The sequence below is a fragment of the Hemicordylus capensis genome, chromosome 1 (assembly GCF_027244095.1).
Source record: "Hemicordylus capensis ecotype Gifberg chromosome 1, rHemCap1.1.pri, whole genome shotgun sequence".
NCBI classification, from domain to species: Eukaryota; Metazoa; Chordata; class Lepidosauria; order Squamata; family Cordylidae; genus Hemicordylus; species Hemicordylus capensis.
Window position 1 is genome coordinate 107,689,484 of NC_069657.1, and position 14,150 is coordinate 107,703,633.

Below are 14,150 nucleotides of genomic sequence, written 5' to 3' on the forward strand. Positions count from 1 at the left end.
AATGCCTAACTATGTATGGAATCATGAATCTACTGCTAACTTACTTCCGTAAAATCTGTATAAAAGCAGGCAGTGGCCTATGTTTGGGGCCATTTGAGCAAGTCACATCTCAAGACGCAAACAGGCCTGTCCTGGAGAGCATGGTGGGGATGTGATTGGCCAACTGGCCCTTCTTATATGAGAAGTGCTATTTGACTTTGAAAAACTAAAGTAACTCAAGGTATCTATCCTTGAAGCATTGTTTCTTCAACAGGAAGAAATGTGAGGATTGAGAAATCCTCAGGAACAGATTTTCAGGAAACAGTAAAGAGGAGAAGACTGGCAAAAAATCACTACTCTTCCTTGGCATGAATGGAAGCATAGAACTTCAAATACTTATGGAAGAAACATGAAGAGCACTCTGCTTATGGAAGAGGGTTTTCTGATACTCCAGCCTGCACACACACCACCCCACCAACCCCCCCCCCCAGTATCTCCAAACAAGCTGATCATGAAGATTAGGGATGTGGACAAACAGTTCATGCACTCCTCAGGGTGGTGGGGGGATGCCTTTAAAAGAGCAGGTAAAGAGCTCCTTACCTGCTTGCCCCCAACCGGCCATCCCCGCCCCCCGTGGTGCTCAGTTTCTCAAGAAATGTCTGGGGCTGCAGCACTGATTCCTGCAGCCCTGGTCAGCATCTGCATGCACATGACTGGGGTGCATGTACACCAGCCATTTGCATAGTCATCATAGATGTTCAACCCTGCCTGAGTTAGGCTGGCATTGCAGGGGTAGCGGTTTTTCTCACCAAAACACCAGTTGTGTTGTTATTGGCACTGTGCCTTTGGGTGTGGGGGCAATAAAACCTGTTAGAAAAAGATAAGATGGTGCTGACCTATTTGTGCTGACCAGAGATGTTGGTGAGAGACCAGTCCCAGGCGAGTACTCCCTATTGTAGTGATCAGCCACCCCTCCCCTAAAGAGTTAACCAGAAGTGAACCTGTCATGACTGACAGGCTGGTGAATTCCAGGGCTCAGCCAATCAGCACACCAGGTGAGTAGGACCTAGAGAGCCATTAGGAGGAAGGTGAGTTTCTTTGTTAGAAGAAGCTGGGCTGGAGATTCAGGAGGACACATACAGCCATGGAGGATGGCTGAAGGAAGATGACTGCAACTCTTAGAAGATCCAACTTCAGGGGTTTGAATTCTCAACCAGAGTTTGGGTGAGTTCAAGTAAAAGGAAGCCTGGACTTTGGCTTCAGGAAGTTTAGTCTAGGGGCTGAAAGTGGGTTTAGGCTTGCACGTGGATGATTTTGGTGTACTTTTCCAATAGCAAGAGAAAGAGAGTTTCCACCCCAAGTCCATTGGGGTGGCGGGGGGGGGTTAGTTCTGTCGATAAGTAGGTGGCGGCGGCAGCCTTTAGAACCTACCAAAAATTACAGGAAAATTTTAGGAGAAGCTTTGCCAGAAAGCTCAGCCGGGATGATTCAGCAATTTTCTTCTCCTCACATGAGCATGCTCTGATACAAAGGCTTTAATCCACTATACCTATAGATTTTGATCATGGGAATATTGCTGAGAACTGGGCCCAGTGGAGTGAGCTCAAGTTTTGCAGGTGCTTAAGCAAACAAATGGTCCAAAGAACAAAAGGCTGCACAGTTCCAGATCAGTTCTGAGCAGAAAGATGGAGATGGAGATATTTGTAGGGCCTGGGTGATATTTTTAAGGTGTCTGCAGAAGATAGAAATAACCCACAATACTGTTTGCAGTGTTTGAGGTATAATGCACACCCAGATACGAAGGTAAGCTCTTTAGTCAATTTCACAAAATCAGTTCTTTCAATACATGGAATATGTGATGAAATAATATTCAATAACAGCAATAGCAATAGCAATAGCACTTACATTTATATACCGCTCTATAGCCGAAGCTCTCTAAGCGGTTTACAATGATTTTAGCATATTGCCCCCAACATTCTGGGTACTCATTTTACCGACCTCGGAAGGATGGAAGGCTGAGTCAACCTTGAGCCCCTGGTCAGGACTGAACTTGTAACCTTCTGGTTACAGGGCGGCAGTTTTACCACTGCGCCACCAGGGGCTCTGTACACAGTACACAGGCTTTGCAACATCTGCCAAAGAGTGGGATTTTCAACACACACTCACAATCCTGTAATTCCCAGTGTCAGCCTGATTAGTAGGAAAGTATGTCCAGATTACAAAAAACATAAATAAGAAAGCAAAGCAGACCAGCCAAGACATGCTGTTGAGCTACAGAAACACACCAGCATGGGAGATGCATTTCCAGCCCTGTCATGAGTGAGCGGACCACTGAAATCCAGTTTTCTAAGCATGCAGAGAACTCTCAGGAAGGATCCAAAAGGAAGATGAAATTAAGAAAAACATGAAACACTCAAGGCTCAAGCAGAAAATATATTATGGCAGATGTGCAAAGCTGTTTAGGTTTTGAAGGAGGAGATTTTTGTAAGGGTTCAGTTTAAACAAGATGGGCATTGGAAACAAGCAGTAATGACAGGCATTGCACTATATACAGTATGCTCTGTTCATACTTAGTGAGGACTCAGGAAGGAAAGGAGTAGTGATGTCAAAGGAGAAAAGTGAGGCATGCAAAAAGAGAACAGCAAAGGGAACACTAGACACATTCAGACATGTTTGGGGGGTGGGTGGGATGAAAAGAACCGCAGCCTACAGTGCACATGAAATCCAAACTCATTAAGGTGAGAGAGAAAGGAAGGTACAATAAATGCCAAATAACCATTGAAGAATATGATGTGCAATCAGGCCCCCCACCCTGACTTCTGGGCAGAAGTCTGGTCTCCCACACTCCCTGGGGGCCCCTATCCCTCCTTTAAATCCTTCCTTAAATGTCACCACCCACTTCTGGTTCACGCTGTGCTGGACAGATGAGATGACTGTGGTGATCAGGCTTCCTTCTGGGCACTGGAGGAAGAGGAGAATGGAGTCATTTGGGCTCATTCCGCAGGGCTCCTTTCGTTTAGACACTCCTCCTGAGTTGGGTGACTGCAAGTTTGGTCTCTCTTATAATAGCAGCAAAAGCCCTCCAATTGCCTTAAAAGCCCTAATAGCCTGGCCATTTAAATTTGAACAGCCTCTGCCACAACCCGACCTGGCTTTTTGAGGGCAGTGGTTGATTGCTGCGGCCAGCCCCTGATCTCCCCCACTGTGTGTGGCTGGGGGCTGAGGGCTGATCTTCACACTCATGCCACATGGCTGTGCAATGCAGGGGTGGGCCTGCCCATGAGGTGTGAGCTGCCCGCCAAGATGCTAAGTTCCTCCTGGCCACTGTGTGTGTTTGAGAGAAGCGTGATGGTGGTGGGAATAATCTGTGGGGTTGTAGAAAGGTGAGTGAGTTTGGCTTCCTTACAGCATATTCTTAAAGATCAAGCAGCTTATCACTTATGGGTTGTTAACAGCTGTGGAGAAATTCAAGGCAAGGGGATTGGTTTGTCTCAGAACTGGGCTTAGATAGAGACAGTGGGGGTGGAGAGAAGAAATGCGGGCAGTGATGGCAGCAGGAGCAGGAAAGTTGCACAATAGTTGCTGGGCTGAGGACAGCAATGGGAGAAGATTTGCTGCTTCCTGCCACCACTGGCGCATTTCTCCCCTCTTCCCCCCTGCCTCTGTCTTTTGAAGAATTTCTTCACTGTATTTCACACACACACACACACATACACACACAAACTTTGCTGGAGTGGAGGTGAGGGGGGAAGAGGGGAGAGTGGAAGGACTGTCTCTGTAAATTGTGGTATGTGCAGATCAGTGGGAAGTATCTTATTCATAATTTCTTCTAAAAATACCCAAATATGAAAATGTTCCACCTTTACCTGAGCATGTTCTGGTGTAAAAAATAGTGTAGTCAGCTAATTTAAGTGGCAGGACTCTCCATGCAAAATGTGATATGTGAAGGTCAGTGGGAAGTGTCTAATTCAGAATTTCTTGTAAAAATAATTTAGAAACAGTTGCCACCTTTCCCTGAGCATGTTCTGGTGTAAGAAATAGTGCATCGTAGGGATGTGCCCTGTTCACGGTTTGAAGCACGGTTTGAGCACTTTGAGAGAAATCAGAAAGTGAATAAGAAAGAGCACGTGCTTGCCTGCTCTCCGCTGATCCTTCCAGCTTCCTGCTGGGGTGGTGCATGTCCCCAAAAGCCCCAATCACTGTCAGCATATACATGGCATCAGCACATGTGTGGGCGACATTTGCGTGGTCAGCAACACCATGCACACCATGCAAATGGTGCCTGTGTATGTGCATACACCATGTGCATGGTGACAATGAGCTAGCCTTTTGGGGACACACACCACCCCAGCAGATAGCTGGAAGGAGCAGCGGAGAGCAAGTAAGCACTTGCTCTCCATTTTCTTAAAGTTCTCTTTCTGATTTTCCTCACAGTGCTTGAACTGTACTTCAATCCATGGTTCAGGCACATCCCTAGTGCATTGCAGCTTATCTTGTGGTGGTGGGGTGGGCGGGGGAGAAAAGGATTTTAGGTCCAGGCTCCAAAATTATTTAATTAAGAACATAGGAAGCTGCCATATATTGAGTCAGACTTTTGGTCTATCTTGCTCAGTACTGTCTTCACAGACTGGCAGTGGCTTCTCCAAGGTTGCAGGCAGGAATCTTTCTCAGCCCTATCTTGGAGAAGCCAGGGAGAGAACTCGAAACCTTCTGCTCTTCCCAGAGCAGTTCCATCCCTTGAGGGGAATCTCTTCCAGTGCTCACACTTCTAGTCTCCCATTCATATGCAACCAGGGTGGACCCTGCTTAGCTAAGGGGACAAGTCGTGCTTGCTTCCACAAGACCAGCTCTCCTCCATAATTGCACCTTTGTGTGCAAGAACCGGGCAGAAACAGAATGCATCACAGCTTATCATTATCAAGCAGATTATAAACAGAACCCCAGATATGGCTGATAAATAAAGCCAAAGATTTTGAAGGACTCTGTACCAAAATGAGAAAGGCAAATTGTTCATGCTCAGATAAGAAGCAATGTAGCAGGTATTTAGAAAGAGGGGGGTGGAATCTATAAAGCCGGCCAGGAATGCATTATCTCTAGCTACCAGTGGGTGACAGAATTCACTGCTCTCTGTTGTAGGAAAGGTTGAAAACAGTTGTGAACATGAAGAGAAAATGGTCCTGATCCCATCTGGGAGAGAGCAGAGATGCATGACTAGTACGGCTTAGATGAATTCAATCTCTATGTAGTTATGATTTAAATTGTAAAACCCAGGATGGTTGGTTAATGACATTGGCTGACATGATGTGCAAATCAAATGTGGACGGAAGGCATTGGTGCCACTGCTGCGGTGAACACAGAAGCAATGGCGCAACTTTTTCTGACTGGCAGTTGTGTAAGCAGCATCCCATGGTTTCTCCCATTCACTGCAATGAATGGGGGAAACCGTGGATGAATGGGAGAAACATGGGAAAACCCTAATACACTTGATAATCATGTCAGCCACTTCTATTGAGAGACATAATAAGGTAAAATAAAATAGTTACGCCTGTACACATGGAGGTATAAGGTAACGGAGAAAAAAATATACCTCAGGTGAAAGCAGCAGGATTGAAGATCCAGCAAATATACATCTCTTCCTCAAGGGAAGTGTCACAATAAGTGCATGGCTTACCATCATTTATGAAATAGAGAGCTTAGCACAGTAGAACATATAAGATGTTATATTTGTACCTAAAATTTTTTTTAAATGATGATCATGATGATGATGATGATGATGATGGCACCTCAACACCATAGGGGCCGCAGAAATCACCATCAGCCAATTACAAAAAACAACTTTACTGGGAACAGCCTATATTTTGTGGCAATATCTATAACAGCAGCAAAAGCAATATTGATAATAAAATTCAGTCATCCCAGGTCCTTGGGAAGGACTCTATGTCTGGATAAAACAAACCAGTCAATAACACCTGTCTGACTGTGTAAACAACAACAACAACTACTACTACTACTACAATAATAATAATACAAAAGACCAATAATAATACAAAAAATTGGTGGGACCATAAAATGGAAAAAGTTGTAGAAAATGAAGATGTAAAAATATTATGGGTCTTCTGACTACAACAAACAAACATCTGCCACACAAAACACCAGATATAACTGTAGTCGAGAAGAAAGAAAGAAAAGTTAAAATAATCGACATTGCAATAACGGGATAGCAGAATAGAAGAAAAAGAAATAGAAAAAATCACCAAATACAAAGATCTACAAATTGAAATTGAAAGACTGTGGTAGAAGAAGACCAAAATAATACCAGTAGTAATTGGCACCCTAGCTGCAATTCCAAAAGATCTTGAAGAGCACCTCAACACCATAGGGGCCACAGAAATCACCACCAGCCAATTACAAAAAGCAGCTTTACTAGGAACAGCCTATATTCTGCGACAATATCTATAACAGCAACAAGAACACTATTGATAACAAAATTCTTACATCCCAGGTCCTTGGGAAGCACTCGATGTCTGGATAAAACAAACCAGTCAATAACACCTGCCTGACTGTAAACAAGACATTCTACTACTACTACTGCCCCTGGTGGCACAGTGGTAAAACTGCTGCCCTGTAACCAGAAGGTTACAAGTTAGATCCTGACCAGGGGCTCAAGGTTGACTCAGCCTTCCATCCTTCCGAGGTCGGTAAAATGAGTACCCAGAATGTTGGGGGCAATATGCTAAATCATTGTAAACTGCTTAGAGAGCTTCCAGCTATAGAGCGGTATATAAATGTAAGTGCTATTGCTATTGCTATTGCTACTACTACTACTACTAATAATAATAATAATAATAATAATAATAATTGGCACCCTAGGTGCAATTCTAAAACAACTTGAAGAGCACCTCAACACCATAGGGGCCACAGAAATCACCATCCGCCAATTACAAAAAAAGCAGCTTTACTGGGAAGAGCTTATATTCTGCGACGATATCTATAACAACAACAAGAACAATATTGATAACAAAATTCTGACATCCCAGGTCCTCGGGAAGGACTCGATGTCTGGATAAAACAACCAGTCAATAACACCTGCCTGCCGGTGTAAACAAGAAATAATAATAATAATAATAATGTTTGAGAGCTGGTATAGGTCTTAAGCACATTTATATTTTTAAATGTATTTATTTAACATATTTCTGTACTGCCCAACATTTGTGTCTCTTGGCAGTTTACAATTACATAATGGAGTAAGTTCTCTTACTATCATTAAGAACTCCATGGGATTTTATGTATTTTATGCTTGTGCACATTTATGCTTTGGGACCAAAATGGGAGATTATGCCAACCAGATTTGCTAGTGTGAATAACAAAGATCACAGTCCAGACAACAGCAAGACACATTGGGGTATCCCAAAGGAGCAAACAGACTCAGAGCAAACCAAGGCTTTTGGAAGGGGGAATTCTGTGGATGCTTTACTTAAGTACTGTGTCCATGGAATTAGAATACCTGACTGGTGCTTTAGCCTTCAGTCCCCCTTCCCCTTCCATCTGCACTATGGGGGTTAATAATACTGACTTACTTTACAGGATTTTCATAAGAAATATGTCAAGTTGCCAGAAGCCTTGCAGGGAGGAGACGGCTTTAATATCTGCTTCCCAGAGGCAGCTTCCATCCAGTAGTGAGAGCCTGTGTGGCTGCTGTCTGCTGTTGTCAGCTTGCCAGCCTGTGTGCCCCCTAACATGTGGGGCTGTGGCTGCTGCCCTGTGGATGAGTCTGTGTGGGATCTGGGCCAGAGGGAGTGAATCAGCAGTTCGTGAGGATCATCTGCCCAGATAATCCATCTTTCTGGGCTTATAAAAGGGCTGCTGCCCTGTGGCGGCTGGGTCACCACAGAAAGGGTGACACCAAAGGGGGTCACTCCTTTGGTGGAGCCACTTCAGGGTGCAATGAGGACGAGGGCCAGGTTGCATTTTTGGCTTCTGTTGTTTTTGGGTCCTAGGTGTTTTAGATGTGTCTTGGTTTGTCTGGGGATGGGGAGACAGTGGGTGTGTCCACTGACTGTGGAGTGGCTATTCCGGTGGTGGTGGGGAATAGAAGAAGTAAAGTTGGTAGGTCAGTGTGTCATTTCGGAGGAAGGGAAGTCATAAATCTATTTGTTGTTTCCCCTTCTGGCAGTCCTGCCAGTTCTTTGACCATGGGGAGCAGTGCCAACTACCCCAGCTTCTCCCTCCAGGGTACTCTGTTGAGGAGTGGGTGCAAGGAGGTGGATGGGGATATGGAGTGGCTGTGGTCTATAAGAATAACCTCTCCCTGAACAGGATCCCTGTGGAAGTGTGTGAGCATAATGAATGTGTATACCTACGTTTGGGGACTAGGGATAGACTGGGACTTCTGTTGGTGTACTGATCGCCCCGCTGCCCCATGGGGTCCCTAACTGAGCTGATGGACTTGGTCTTGGATTTGGCATTGGAGTCTCCCAAGCTTGTGGTGCTGGGGAACTTCAATGTCCACTTTGGGACCAATTTGTCTGGGGCAGCTCAGGAGTTCATAGCGGCCATGACAACTATGCTCCTATCCCAAAGGGTCAAGGGACTGACTCACATTGCAGGTCACATGCTTCATCTGGTCTTTCACTCTGATCGAGGTGGTGTTCTGTGGGGGGGGGATTCCCCATTGTCATGGAAGGACCACCATCTGGTTAAGGTTGACTCACAGTCACACCCCACCTTCACAGGGGCAAGGGGCCCATTAGAATGGTCCACCTAGAAGGTTATTGGATCCAATAGGGTTCCAAGAAGCCTTGGAGAGATTTAGTGTTGGCTCTGCTGGTGGTCCTGTTGATGCCCTGGTGGAGAACCAGAACAGCAAGCTCACCAGGGCAGTAGTCATGATTGCACCTAAGTGTCCTCTCTGACCCACTTCAAAATCGGCCCCTTGGTATATGAAAAAACTATGGGGGCTGAAGTGGCGAAGTAGACGACTGGACCGCAAGTGGAGGAAGACTCGACTCAAATCCGACAGATTACAACATAGAGCACCTTTGAAAATTTATGCTCAGGCAATACGGGCAGCAAAGAAGCAATTCTTTTCGGCCTGTATTGCATCCACAAGTTCACGTCCAGCAAAGTTGTTCAGGGTCGTGAGAGGGCTAGTGAATGCCCCTCCTCCCTCAAATCAGAATTTGGAACCATCTATTACAAGCTGTGACGTGTTTAATGATTTTTTAAAATGGATAAAATCTCTTGTATTCAGGCCGACTTGGATTTAGACCCAACAATTACTGCAGTGTCTGAACTGGAGGTGTCCAGCCACTCCTCTTATGTGGTTAGGCTGGATAAGTTTCAGTTTGTGACTCCTGAGGATGTGGAAAAGCTGCTTGGAGAGATGTGGCCTACCACCTGTTCTCTTGACCCTTGTCCGACATGGCTAATACTATCTGGCAGGGAGGTTCTTGTAGAAGGCCTAGTAGGGATCATAAATGCTTCTCTGAGTGAGGACAGGATGCCTCCTTGCCTTAAGGAGGCAATTATTAGACCACTTCTGAAGAAGCCTGCCCTGGATTCCTCAGAGTTGAGCAACTATAGGCCTGTCTCCAACCTTCTTTGGTTGGGCAAGGTAATTGAGAGGATGGTGGCCTCCCAACCCCAGGCAGTCTTGGATGAAACTGATTACCTAGACACATTTCAGACCGGCTTTTGGGTGGCCTATTGGGTGGCCTATGGGGAAACTGCCTTGGTCAGCCTGATGGATGATCTCCAATTGGGAATTGACAGAGGGAGTGTGACTCTGTTGGTCCTTTTGAACCTCTCATAGATTCTTGACCATAGCATCCTTCTGAAGCGTATGAGGGGGTTGTTTGTGGGAGGCACTGCTTTGCAGTGGTTCCACTCTTACCTCTCAGACAGATTCCAGATGGTGTCCCTCAGGTGTTCTTCAGAAACGAAACTTTGGTATTTTGTTCAAACTTTTACTTTGGTATTTTGTTTGCTCCATATTGTCTCTAATGTTGCTTAAGATCTACATGAAATCGCTGGCAGAGAGCATCAGGAAATTTGGTAGAGGGTGCTATCAGTATGCAGATGACATCCAAATCTACTTCTCCATGTCAACATCATTGAGAGGGGGCATAACCTCCCTAAAGCCTGCCTGGAGGCAGTGATGGGCTGGGTGAGAGGTAACAGGCTGAAGCTGAATCCAGATAAGATGGAGGTACTTATTGTGCAGGGTTGGAATTTGGGAGATGATTTTGATCTGCTAGTTCTGGATGGGGTCACACTTCCCCAGAAGGAAGAAGTACACAGTCTGGGGGTGCTTCTCAACACAAATCTCTCCCTGGTGTCACAGGTTAAGGTGTTTGGCCAGAGTTGTCTTTTATCAGCTTTGGCTTATATGCCAGCTGCGTCCATTTCTTGAGATAAATGACCTCAGAACAGTAGTACATCTGCTGGTCACCTCCAGACTTGACTACTGCAATGCACTCTATGTGGGGCTGCCTTTGTACATAGTCCGGAAACTGCAGTTAGTCCAGAATGTGGTGGCCTGGTTGGTCTCTGGGTCATCTTGGTGAGACCATATCACTCCTATCCTAAAAGATCTACACTGGCTGCTGATAAGTTTCTGGGCAAAGTACAAGGTTTAAGTGATAACCTATGAAGGCCTAAACAGCTTGGACCCTGGGTATTTAAGACAATGTCTTCTTTGCTATGAACCACACTGCCCACTGAGATCATCTGGAGATGTTAGTCAGCTGTTGCCACCAGCTTGTCTGGTGGCTACTCGGGGACAGGCCTTCTCCATTGCTGCCCCGAGGCTTTGGAACACATTTCTGCTTAAATAAGAGCCTTCCCATCTCTTATAACTTAAAAAAAGGCAGTCAAGATACATTTGTTCACCCAGACTTTTAATTAGATATTGTTTTAATTGTGTTTTAATAGTTTTAATGTTTTAAATTTTAATTGTTGAAATGTTTTAATCTTTTTATCTGTTGTTTTTATTGTTTTGTTGTAAACCACCCAGAGACTTGCCTTTTGGGTGGTATACAAATGTGCCCCCTTAGCTTAGCAGGGTCTGCCCTGGTTGCATATGAATGGTAGACTAGAAGTGTGAGCACTGTAAGATATTCCCCTTAGGGGATGGAGCTGCTTTGGGAAGAGCAGAAGGTTGAAAGTTCCCTCCCTGGCATCTCCAAGATAGGGCAGAGAGAGATTCCTGACTGCAACCTTGGAGCAGCCACTGCTAGTCTGTGTAGACAGTACTGAGCTAGATGGACCAATGGTCTGACTCAGTATATGGCAGCTCACTATGTTCCTATGTTCCTAAGTGCATTGAACACACAAAGTAATAAATGGATACTGCATAATAGTATTACTTAAACTACGTTCAAATTGACTGTGAATGTGATATCTGAAAATGACAAAGCATTAACCCTCCCACAGGTTTTCTAAATGCAATATATGATGGTGCTTTGGAATCACAGAACCAAGAAGAGGAAAGCCTAGAACCTGAGTCCAAAGTGTTGCCCAGGCTATGATGCAAAATGTCAAACAATTTGGAAACAATGACCACAATACAATCAAACTCCACATATGAGCACATGAAGAAAGTCCTCCTATTTCATTGCAGCAAGTACTGAATTCTGAGTGAAGAAGTATGTTTTCTGGAAAGAGTTTATTTTTAGGTTCTAAGTGCTGGCATTTAAGGATACATGAACAGGACTCTTGAGGAGAGATAAAAGCATGTCTATTCATATTTAATACCATTTTTCTTAGTGATATTGCTCTCTATTTTTTTAAAGCCCATTAAAATGCACCATGTGTTCAAGGCAGACCTAGCACACAGAATACTTCAAAACTAGTGTATATAGATATATGGCACCAAGAATCAGAAAGTGGGCCACTTCATCTACATCTGAATATGGTTGCCAACTAACTAGAATAAAACTGGCTAGACCTGCTGGTTTGTGCCATTAACAGCAGCTTGATATGTAAACATGATATGCTGTGAAAAGCTGTTACCTGCTGATTTTTGTAAATCAAGTTGAAATTTTATTTCAAATTTTCACTGAGTCTCTCAGATAACTGTGTTTCTAAGAACTATGAGCATAAAATTGATACTTGTTTGGATGTATATCAAGATGCAACTGTTGTCTTTTGCTTTCAATGGGATGTCCAGTTGGATACAAATTCCTACTCTTATACCTCTGTAAAGTTTGTGCAGAAGCATGTGCATTTAGCCATTTTTTTTAATTTTAAAAAGTAAATAAAATAGAAACTGACAGGATAATTGTCTATACCAATGGAATCATGTCTGCATTTGATTACAATCCTGGATGATCTCTAATCATGGCTAACTTACATCACATTTCCTTCCAAGTGACTGAGCACAACTGACCTTGATCTGGGGCACTGGATGTAAATTCTGGCTGTGAGTGGGAGAAGAATGAGGACATTGAATCTTCTACATGGTGGGAATCTTCTTCATGGTAATCTTCTTCTTACACTACATAAAAGTCATGACTATTCCTGCAGTCAGTATCAGAGCCCAGCAGGGGCCCTTGCTCTGGATTGTTGGGTAAGGTTTTGAGACCCTAGAAAGCTGGATGTCTGGTAGGGGAAACAGAGAAGGACCATGGTCCAAACAGGCAGGAAAAAAATTATGGAGAAAGCAGATCAGGAACACTGGGCCAGAGGCAATTGTGTCATCAGGGACTGCAAAATGTTAAGTACCAGGGAGAAGGCAGATCAGAATCTGAGGGGTCAGAAGCAGGGGCAGATGAGGTGAGGTCTATGATCCAAGATAGCAGTGAGATACTGTACCACAAGATACTAAAGTGAGAGGGTGAGAAGCTAGTGCAAATTCAAGTCATGTAGAGGGTCATGATCCAGGCAGCAGGCAGAAAACACTGAGGGCTATTTGCTCAGATTGGAAGAGCAAGAACTGAGACCAGGGATTTATGCACTGGCTGAGTCCAGCTTGATGAACAAGGATTGAATTGGACTATGAAGACTGGATGATCTATAAGGAATGGATTATAAGGTCAGATGACAATGTTCAGGCAGGCCTAGATGGCACCCTTGAACTTAGTTTGCTGGGCTAGACAAAGAACCAGAGTGCTGGTAGCACAGGAAGTAAACTGCCAGAGTCTTGATGCTGGAAGCCTTGGGGCCTTGAAGTCAGATAGTAATGGAAAGACTACAGAGTCTCAAATTTCTGTGAAATTTTATGGGTTTCACAAAGCATTTAAGGTGAAAATTTAAAATAAAATTACACTCAGATAGTGGAGGTATTTAGAGTAGGCCCTAGATAAGTGCATGTTTTCCCACATGCTCATTCAGACAGTCCTGTCCAATGCAGAGGGAAATATAACAAGGCTCAGTGTTGCCAGGGAAACTGAAATCAATATTAGTTACACCTGGATTGCTGGAAACAGAGCTCCTTCTTTTTCTACAAGTGTTCAAAAGTTTCCAATCAGGATAAAAATTGTCTAGTCACAGTTTGCCTCTTTAATAAGTCCACTACACATTTTTCTTTACAAAATTGTATTTTGCAGGTGCTTCATTGCCTTAAGCAGAACCCATTAGGTTGTTTTGCTGTCTAAAACCACTTGGGCTACTGTTTACAACAGCCCTAGAACTTTGATTATTTAATGAAGTGAATGACATTTATTAACTTCCTCATGAATAGTTCAAAATAAATCAGCAATGTCTGAACAAAATAAAAAATAATTAATCTGTAGAGATGGTTGTCTTTTGTGAATCATCTAATGCCACCTACCTGGGACTCTCGCTTCAGGAACCGTTAGTGGAGATTTTCCACTTTGTGATATGGCACAGTGACAGCAGATATGTCCAATTAATGCTTTTCCCAGTAGACAAGGCTGTCTAATTATTTTTAAGTGGCTGAAAAAGGGGACATGTTAAAGGATCATATGAAAGACACCTCTTCTTTTTCTGGCCCTTCATATGTACACACATGGAATCCTAGCTCAATGGCTGCAATATTTTGCAGCTGTTCTAACAAAAGAATACAAACAGAAAATCTATATACCACTTTTCAACAAAAGTTCCCAAAGTGGTTTACATAGCTATAAACAAACAAACAAACGAAACGGCTCCCTGTCCCCAAAGATCTCACAATCTAAAAAAGAAACAGAAGATAGACACCAGTAACAGCC

The 14,150-nt window shown here is 43.9% G+C and overlaps 1 long non-coding RNA gene across 1 annotated transcript; it reads left to right on the top strand.

Annotated features, from left to right (window-relative positions):
• Positions 1-1,133: 1,133 nt before the first annotated feature.
• Positions 1,134-12,268, top strand: LOC128340359 (uncharacterized). The gene is made up of 2 exons (XR_008313645.1): positions 1,134-1,203; positions 11,413-12,268. It is a non-coding gene; the product is annotated as an uncharacterized LOC128340359 (long non-coding RNA).
• The last annotated feature ends 1,882 nt before the right edge of the window (positions 12,269-14,150 follow it).